The sequence below is a fragment of the Eubalaena glacialis genome, chromosome 7 (assembly GCF_028564815.1).
Source record: "Eubalaena glacialis isolate mEubGla1 chromosome 7, mEubGla1.1.hap2.+ XY, whole genome shotgun sequence".
NCBI lineage: Eukaryota > Metazoa > Chordata > Mammalia > Artiodactyla > Balaenidae > Eubalaena > Eubalaena glacialis.
In genome coordinates this window covers 26,515,493-26,525,877 of record NC_083722.1, presented here as the reverse complement: position 1 = coordinate 26,525,877, position 10,385 = coordinate 26,515,493, and the positions used below count along the sequence as shown (strand labels likewise).

At 38.5% G+C, this 10,385-nt stretch overlaps 1 pseudogene; it reads right to left on the bottom strand.

The window, feature by feature from the left end:
• Positions 1 to 4,480: 4,480 nt before the first annotated feature.
• On the bottom strand, positions 4,481 to 7,271 carry LOC133095687 (patatin-like phospholipase domain-containing protein 4; annotated as a pseudogene).
• Between the last annotated feature and the right edge of the window lie 3,114 nt (positions 7,272 to 10,385).

Sequence of the window (10,385 nt, the reverse complement as noted above, 5' to 3'; positions counted from 1 at the left end):
TCATGCTCCCTTATTGTCTGTTGGATGAATATAGGAATGAATGAATGCACAAATAATGAATGTATGAATTTTACTTGTTTCCAAGGGACCCACCCTGACATATCCCTGGAGACATTGTCCATGGATGCCAGGCCAGCTTTCCAGCCCTCCTATAAAGAAGCCAAGGGGCATCACGGCCCTTTTCAGTTTGGTTGGTCTTAGAACTGCTTTAAAAAGTAATCCACTTTCATTTTTCATGAAATCCAGGGAAATCCTGCAGCATTGAAACAATCCAAATGAAAGTAAATCAAAGTGAATTTAAAGTATTATTGCAGATATAAACACAAAAAAAAGTTATTTGTCATTTTCCCACAAATTGGGCTAGAACCTAGATAGCATCTTGTATTTTCTGAGAGCTGACACCGACTAAGGTTTCTTTGATCAATGCATATAGGAAAGGAACTAGAAAGACCACACTTGGATAAGACAAAAGTCTATATGGACATTGTTTATTTTACAGTAGAACACAGCATAACTGCCAAACATTGAAGCAGGTAACTAGTAGTTCTACCAACTCATCTTTAAGTAACTGCCTTATATATTACATAAAAACAAATTTGTGTTCTCCTCTCATTAATTACATTTTATCATAATTATGTCATCATGCATATAAACTTGTAAAATTATTGTATTCCAAAAGTGATTTTTAAAAATTAATTTATTTTCTATTTATTTATTTTTGGCTTCATTGGGTCTTCATTGCTGCACGTAGGTGTTCTCTAGTTGCGGCGAGCAGAGGCTACTCTTTGTTGCAGCGTGCGGGCTTCTCATTGCAGTGGCTTCTTTTGTTGTGGAGCACAGGCTCTAGGTGCGCGGGCTTCAGTTGTTGTGGCACGCGGGCTCAGTAGTTGTGGCTCACGGGCTCTAGAGCACAGGCTCAGTAGTTGTGGCACATGGGCTTAGTTGCTCCATGGCATGTGGGATCTTTCCAGACTAGGGATCGAACCCATGTCCCCTGCATTGGCAAGAGGATTCTTAACCACTGCGCCACCAGGGAAGTCCCTCCAAAAGTGATTTAACAGCACATTTCATGCCATTTATAAGCACAGACTCTTAATCATCTCAGTAAAAGAGATGTTAACATTTCCTCTTATTCTGGATTTCGTACTCTCTCATAGCAGACTGCCATCTCTTTGTCTCCAATGTTCCATGCACCTCAAAGTCTTCCATGCACCTCAAAATCTATTCATGGAATAGAAGGTAGACTTTGGGGGAAACTGTGGAATGTATAGATTGCTATGGATTTTCCTTAACCCATAATAGACTTTACTTTTTCAATCTCAATTTTAAGTTGTAAATATATAAAATATTCTGCTATTAAAGTACCAAAACTGGAATTTGTCCTTAGAAGATATCTCAAACATAGAGCAATTCAATGTTTTGCAAAATATTAGGCTTTCTTTTTCATGTAAATGCCACAGGCAGCACAGGATTCTGTGCTTGCTCCTACCTCTGTGTATTTCCTGAATAAACATCTAGAGTTTGATCATCTATCATCCGCGTGCAGCTCATCACCTTAAAGGCATGATTAAACTAGGGAATCACAAAAGCCATTGGTACAAAACACAGGTATATAAGCACAACAAAGGGAAATTTTCTGTCAAAGCAGTGCCAAATTAATTTGCCCCTCCATATTTAATCATGCATGATAGGTTTTATTGCTGCTTCTGTAATCTTACTTTTATTAAGACTGCTATCAAACTCAGAATTCAAAGATTTTATTACCTCAGGTGCCTAACAAATAAAAAACAAAACATTTATGCATAGGAATTTAGAGTCATAGCTAATGAATTCATTTTTATTTTTACCTTCAAAGTTAGTCTACGTATGTAGAAAATTCTTATGGTGAATATCTTAATTTCTTTACAATGGAAATATAATTAATATTGGTAGGTGTGTTCATACTCCTTATCTTTAAAGAAGGATGCCCCCAAACCCCATTTGGCATAATTTCCTGAGAACTACCTGTGTGAAGACACAAAGACACATGGTACATACACTTGAAATGACAATAATTAGAAAGTTAAAATGACTATAATTGAAGCCAAACAGAGCAGATACTCAAAACAGAATACTTCTTAATTTTCTCCTGATGTTTATAAATACCTATATATTTAGTGTATGCCTTTTTTTTTTAGAGTGTAAGTTCCAGGAAGGGAGGGATTTTGTCTTACATATTGATATATCCTCAGTGTCTAGAACATTGTCTGGCATAGACAGTGTTCAATAAGTATTGATTGAATGAATAATATCCAAAGTCACTCTGTAGCTAAGTGTAGAATGAGCAGTGCTAACCCACCCATAGTCCCTGTGTATTTGGAACTGCCAGAGAAGACCTCAAGAAAGAAGTTATACTTAAAGTTGGATGGGAAGGATGGGTAGGTAACCTTTCACTTCTCGATTTACTTCTGCCAACAGATTAATACCCTGAAGTCATCAGCCATTACTGGGATGATAAATCCTTGGGCATATCAAAGATTCCTCTTTTAAAGAGTTTTACGTTTTAGCATCATTTTGACCAGTTCAGGCCAAAACACCGTAGTAAACAAAGCAAAATAAAATGAATACTCAGGAACACATCATGCCTTAAATACATGCCTTAAATTATTTACTGGCTGGAGCCACTGATGGTTACACTTGCACATGACGATCCTGGCAGCGCATAGACCTCACTTGAAATGTTTCAGGGGACAGGTCCTGACAAAACAAAGCCCGTGGCAGGGCAAGTGTAGTTTCTTTGAATAACAAGTTTAGAGGGAACTTGGATTACTTTTTAAAGCAGTTCTAATACCAACCAAACTGGAAAGGGCCCATGATGCCCCTTGGCTTCTTTATGGGAGCGCTGAAAAGCTGGCCTGGCATCCATGGACAATGTCTCCAGGGATATGTCAGGGTGGGTCCCTTGGAACTCATGCTACAGTGAAGTATGTTTGTATTCTAGACTTTACATTCACTCTAATTGTAGAAAGCAAGGTTTCAGTTCTGCTAAAGTCATAGCAGAGTCATGTGCCTTTATTATGATTAGATACCCTTATTGAGAACACATATATTTGGAGAAATGTGCATTGAATTTGGGAGAAATAGTGACATGATGGAAAGTACACAGATGCCAGGGTCAGACTGTCTTGTCTTTATGACTCAACTTAAATGTAACAGCAGTGTGATCTTGGGAAAGTTAATTAACTTTTGGTAACTCCTCATTTTTTTCATTAAAAAAGAGACTATCTTTTTTTTTTTTTTTATAAATTTATTTATTTATTTATTTATTTATTTTTAGCTGTGTTGGGTCTTCGTTTCTGTGTGAGGGCTTTCTCTAGTTGCAGCGAGCGGGGCCCACTCTTCATCGCGGTGCGCGGGCCTCTCACTATCGTGGCCTCTCTTGTTGCGGAGCACAGGCTCCAGACGCGCAGGCTCAGCAGTTGTGGCACACGGGCTTCGTTGCTCCGCGGCATGTGGGATCTTCCTGGACCAGGGCTCGAACCCATGTCCCCTGCATTGGCAGGCAGATTCTCAACCACTGCGCCACCAGGGAAGCCCAAAAGAGACTGTTTTAATGATAAAATATCTAGAGTAGTACTTGGCCCATGGTAGGGATTCATTAAGTGTAGTAGTGAAAGTAATAATACCTATTATTTATTAAGCATTTACTATGAACCAGAAACTAAAAAGTATTTCATATTTATTATCCCAATTGCTCCTCACAAAAATGCTATGAAATGAATATAATTATTATCTTTACTCAACAGACTTAACAGGTCTGGGAACTGTGATTCAAAAAATGTTAAATAACTTTTCCAAACTCACAAAGCAAGAAAGCGGTAAAGGTGGGATTAAATCCAAGAAAAATGACTGAGCTTGAATCCAAGATTTCAATCACTTTGTCAAACTTCCTCTGCAAATAATAGGAAATTTGTATTAAATAATAATAATTAATGTGGTGTATTATTATTCTCAAGCACATTGGCTTGACAGCATAGCAAAATGGAAGGAGAATAATTAACTAAACAACCAGAATTTATTGAGTTACTCCTATGCTCCAGGTGCTGTGCTTTATACATTTTCTCACTTAATCTTCAGAGGTGGATATTATTATTCTGCATTTTATAAATGTTGAAACTGAGGCTTAGAGAGGTTAAAGCATTGGAACGAAGGCTCATGTAAAGCAGTGAACGGAGCCACAAGGAAGAGAAGAGTTCAGAAGTGAAGAGGGGAGGGTGGCAATGGCTGGGAGTGTGGTAGGAGAGGTAGTCAGGGCCAGACGTCCAGGGCTGTGGATGCCTTGCTATGGACCTTAGTCTTTATCCTGAGTAATAGTTCGAAAACAGAGAGTTAATATGATCAGCTAAGACATTTCTTTTAGGCTTTGAAAAAAAAGATTTCATTAGAAAACTCCATCAAAAACAGTCTGAAATGTGTTTTGCATTATAAAGTTTTAAACATTCTATTCAAACCAACTTTCTTTAAGTAAAAACGTGATGGCGTCATCAAAGCCATGTTGATACAATAATTCCATTATCCTCTTGCTTGATGGGGAAAGGGCTTGGTTAAGTCTCACTCAGTTTGCCCTGAACAGTATGTCCTGGTTGGCGCTATTAACATAGAGATCCAGCTGCCTTTTGTCCTGCAGGGAGATGTCCAATCATCCACTGAATGGTGGGATGGTCACCATCTGGCCTATAGGCAGGATGGGAAGGCAGATGGTGAAGCCTCCATCCACCCACTTCTTAACGAGGTCCCCCCTGGAGGGAAAACTGGAGACTAAGTAGTTTTCTCTGGTCTTGGTGTTGGTGATGGAGACGTTCAGTCGGTGGTGGGCCAGCTCATGTGCGTTGCAGGGGAGAATCAACTCCATTCCGCTCCTTGGATGGCAGATGACAAGCAGGACGTGGCAGCGATCTTCCCTCAGTTAAGACATATTTTAAAAAGATATCTCCAATATCAAGGTAGTGGGTCCCCTTAGATAGCTCAGTGTGACACAGAAATATCAGTGGGCTGCCTAGATTCCCACTAATCATATTTCCTCCTCCTGGGCACTGAGAAGGACTATATTCCCCAACTTTCCTTGCAGTTATGTTGGGTCCACGCAACTGAGCTCCAGTAAAAATGATGTTCACTCCTTTCAAGTCTGACTATAAATCACCCTGGGCAGTACTTCCACACTCTTGTTTCCCTTTCCCCAATGACAATGGTAGTTGTGGACAGAAAATGGATCCCTGATTTATCACTTACGAGACTCCCAGCAGGACCACTGACCTTCATTGCTCTATGCAATATTAATTAAAAGGAGAAAACAGTTTTTATTGTATTAAGCCACTGAAATCTGGAGTTTTATTTGTTACAGTCGATCAATCCTTTTCCTTTCTAGCCTATCTTGACTAATTAATATTCTGTATTCTCACAGGAGGGAAAGTATTTCCTGTGGTGTGCATGAAAGCTAAGGTTGACAAGGCATGTGATCTTGATCATTCTGGTTTTGCAGAGCAGATAGTATTGTTGGTTCTGGGACTTGTTAAGATGTTTCCTGAGAGCAGAGTGCTTTGATTCTGTCAATGTGACAGCCAGCCTCCAAAATGATCCCTAATAATCTTTGCTTCCTGGTATTCATGCCTTTGTGCAGTCCTCTTTTACATGGAATTAGGGCTGACTTACGTGACCAATGGAATACTGTGGAAATGATGGTATGTGACTTCAGGTAATAAAATGCTTTGCAGCTTCTGCTTTGGTCTCTTGGATCATTCACTCTAGAAGAAGCCAGATGCCATCCCATGAAGACACTAAGCAACCCCATGGAAAGGCCCATGTGGAGAGAACTGAGGCCTTCTGCCAATGTCCAGCATGGCCTTGCTAGTTGCATGAGTGAGCCACATTAGAAGCAGATCCTCCAGCCCCAGTCAAGCCTCCAGATGACTACAGCCCTCAGCCTCCTGAGTTCTCCAGCTGATGTCCCAGATGATGTGGAGCAGAAACAAGCCATCCCCACTGTGCCCTTTCTGATTCATGACGTATGAAACCATGAGAAATGCCAACTGATTATTGTTTTAATTCAGGAAGTTTTAGGGCAATATGTTATGCTGCAGTATACTACAACAGCCACTAATGTCGGATGGAATCAAAGAAGACCCAGATAGGATTCCTGAGCACAAAGTGACCTGGAGGCCTGATTCTGGGCTAGTGGGCCTGTCTGCCTCTGGTATGGACTTCTGGCTTCTATGGTAGCTCTTCAGCAGAGCTGTGGCTGCTTTCCCTCTACTTATTCTGCCTGGTTCTAGGAGCAACCACAATAGATAATGCTTGTGCTCTCTATGACTGGACAAAGAACCTGGGGCACCTTTTCTCACTGAATGATGAGCTTTCTAAGTAGAATGGCAAGACATTTCTTTTAAGGTGTGCTGTTGTTATTTAATCCCTAATTTGAATTATCTTGAAAGTCAAATGGAATTAGAAAGAGAGTGTTAGCCTGTTTTAGAGACACGTTCCTTGTCACAGATTGAACTAAAATGAAGGTTCTATTGGCCAATCCATTTTCTTTCTTTTAGAAACTGCAATTGGGTAATCATGTAGTGAGAAGATCACTGGATTGAAAGTCAAATGACTTTGTCTCAAGCCCTGACCATACCTTTTGACAGCTAGATAATGTTGAAGAAATTACTAAATATTTCCCTCACTATAAAATTCAGGAGATGCTGATGATACCTAAATAAAAGGAATTAGATTGTTGTGAGAGTGAGGGTAGGTAATATACTGGGACTGTTTCGGTAAAATATAAAAGGTTGCATCAATATTTTATTCAAAGGACATGTACTAAGTGTGTACTATGGTTCAACCACCATTCTCGGGTTTGCAAAGGAGCAGCAAATGGATTAAAAGTCATGCCTTCATAGAGATAACATTATATGCAGGTAGAGTCATGTATTAGTTTTCTATTGCTGTCATAACACATTACCACAAAATTAGTTACTTAACACAATACAAATGTATTATCTTACAGTTCTGTATCTTTGCAGTCCAACATGGGTCTCACTTGGCTAAAATCAGGGTGGAGGTGGAGCTGCTTTACTTGCTAGAGGCTCTATGGGAGAATCATTTTCCTCGTCTTTCCCGCCTTCAAAGAGACTGCCTACATTCCTTGATTCATGGCCTCCTTTCTCCATCTTCAAAGGTAGCACTGTAGCACTTTTCTGATCAGTCTTCTGTAGTTGCATCCCTCTTTGATTCACATCATTCGTCTGCATCCCTCTTCCACCTCTTGTAACTACACAGAGCCCACCTGGATAACCCAGGATGTCTTAAGGTCCTTCAATTAATTATGTCTGCAAATTCACAGGTTCTGGGGATTAGGTTATAGATATCTTTGGGGGCCCTTATTCTGCTTACCACATAAAGTACACTTTAGTTGAGTTGAAATGCTCTAAATGACTACTTGCTCTTCAGTTTATATCAATATAACCAAAATCATACAGCACAGCTTACAATTTTATTATTATTGTTTTGTACCCTAAGCTTATGCCTGACTTACAAGAATTAGGTTTTGATTAAGAAATTATTCCTTCCCAATTCTATCTAGAATTTTGCAGTTGTTTTTCCCTTAAACTATTGGGAGGTAGAGGTGGAGAAGAACCTGATTGGCAAAGGAGAAAACCCAATTCATTTATTATTTCTATGTAAAGCCTGGGTGCATGATATCTTATTCATTGACCTGGATCAGAACCAGTGTTGAAATCTCATTGCTGAGATGTAATGCTATGACCCTGAGGAATGAATTTAGTTCAGAACAAACAAGACCATCAGTGACAGTCACTGTCTATTTCTGGCACATTAAATCAAGATTTTTTGGAGTGTCAGAATCTGTTATAACTTGGATTGAAATATGACAACCTGTCAAAAAATTTCCACAACTGATAACATCCCCTTGAGGTTAATAGACAAAATTATAAGATGGAATAATTTGTGTAATATAATTCATAAATTCCTTGTCATAAAATCTCAGGGGTGGGATTTTATAAATATGTAGTCAGTTTTACTGCACCACTATGTAATACTTGATCCCTTATGCTTGAAATATATTTACAAAATAGAGTAAGACGCATTTCAAGTCAATTCAGTTTGATAAGAGTTTGTAAGTAATTGATGATACATGATGCACACTCCTAGGTGCTGTGGGAGGTACATTAGAGGAACAAAAGATGGCTCTCACTGAAAAGCTTGTTGCTGTAAACTATGTAAACACAGAAAATAACTGAAGAACATTACAAATCAATATACTCAAGCCCACCATAGACCAATGAACTATGAAAGCTCAGTGGGTTCTGGTGACATGATAAAGGCTGAAGGGATATTTAGGGACTCAGGATAGATTTTAAAAGTGTGGGGAGCAGGACAATCTAGGTGGAAGGAAATTTATGAGCAAAGTCCCCAAGATCAAAACGAGAATTTGACGTACATACTCTACTAGTTTATCACTTAGCTACTCACTGTAGGCTAGCCTGTTGGTTTGATCATTATAAGGTTTTGGGTTGTTTTTATAGTTTATATATTGCTCCATTTATGCCTACAGTAGATTGTTGGCTCACAGACAAGATGCATAAAGAAGGCTGCTGTGAAATATGTGAGTAAAGATGATAAGAATGATAACAATTTAAAAAATTGTCTTTCATGAGCTGAATTGTGCTTCTCCCAAATAAATAAATAAATTAATTAATTAAGGAAACCGAGTATGTACTTAGTATCATAAACTGACAAATTACTTAATATACATACAGCACAATATCGTTCCTTGAGCAAATACTGTGTCTAGCCACACATTTCATCCAGGGCTCACAAAGTTCTTGGAAAATACATATTATTAGGTCTCCTTTGCTATTTGAATGCACACTCTCCTCATACACATGTACCCTGTAGATGAATAAACCGAGGACTGGAAGGTCAAATAACTTGCCCAAGGTCACATAGAGAGTAAATTGAATTGGCAAGATTTATTCTTAAATTTTCTAATTTAGACTTAATTTCAAGCCTAGGATTCTTTTGAGAAGGAGTTAAAATGCCACCCCAACAATCTTGAGGTTTGGATTTACATACACCCTTCATATCATGGCTTCAACTGAATATTAGTTGATTTATTCAAACACTCTACTGAATTCATGAATTTGTCAGATCAGTCCAAACAAATAAGCTGATTTTTCCCCAAGACACACCATCAACCTTTATGTTGAATTATTTACTGCATTTGGAATCCATTGCTCAGCAAGGAATGAACCAAGGGTAAAATATATAATGAAACTAGGAAGAATTAAGGGTAGTAAAAACCCAAATAGCAGAGGATCAAAGATTGGCAAATACAGCCCTAGCCCCTAATCTTTCAAACCAAGAGGAGGAATGAACCCTTGGAGGAAGATGGCCCCAGTATTAACCTAGCAATTTCATGGATCAACCTCGCTAGGCACTTCCATCACATGTATATGTGATACACACACACATACACACATATATAAAAGAAAATATAAATGTAGTGTTTGCTGTTTGTCTATGATACACATTGTAAATAACCTGGATGTCATTACAATCAGGGAGCCAACCTAGTTGGCATATGGCAGAATAACAATTGTTTCCTTATATTCAGAAATTTCTGGATCATCTAGAATCTTCTTGGTTTTATCTGAAGTACTGTCTTTTGGAAATTCAGATGAAAAAGAGAGAATATTCTTGCTTATTTATCCCTCAATTGAAATAAGAGATAAAGGGAGGAAAAAAAAATCAGGGAGGTTTCCCTTCCTTACCCTACGTGCAGGTTTACTGAAAAATTTATCTCCGACCATGAGCCAGTGCTACAGATTCCCATGTGGGAGATGCCTTCAACTCATTTAAATTTGTCAGGCTGAAGAATCTTGGCGCTTTTATAGCTGGGGAGGAAAAACATTGGATCTTCCTTTTTCTGTTGCTCTAAGTAGGGTTATATATAGAGGGAAATAGATTTGGGGAAAAAATGTCCAAAGAGCGTGACTTTTACTTACTTAGTTATTTAAAACAGAGTATATATGGTTTAAGATAAAATAGAATATCAACTTTAGAAGGTGTGTGTACGTAAATAATTTTTAACTTTGTGGATGAAAATTAGGATTTTACCTGAAGGGCTGTTAGAAATTATTCATCGGTGCTCTGCTTAGCATATTTTCTTGGAAAATCCACTTAGAAGAAACAATAGGATTTCATATCTTCAAATAAGATGCTTAAAAATAGGAGACTTTATTTAATTGCTTTTATACACCTCTTGCCTGTGTAAGGTTGTCCTCATCCTTGTTTCGTCCTTGGTAGTTTTTGGTCTAGTTTTAAGCACTCCTGGCTTTTTCCTG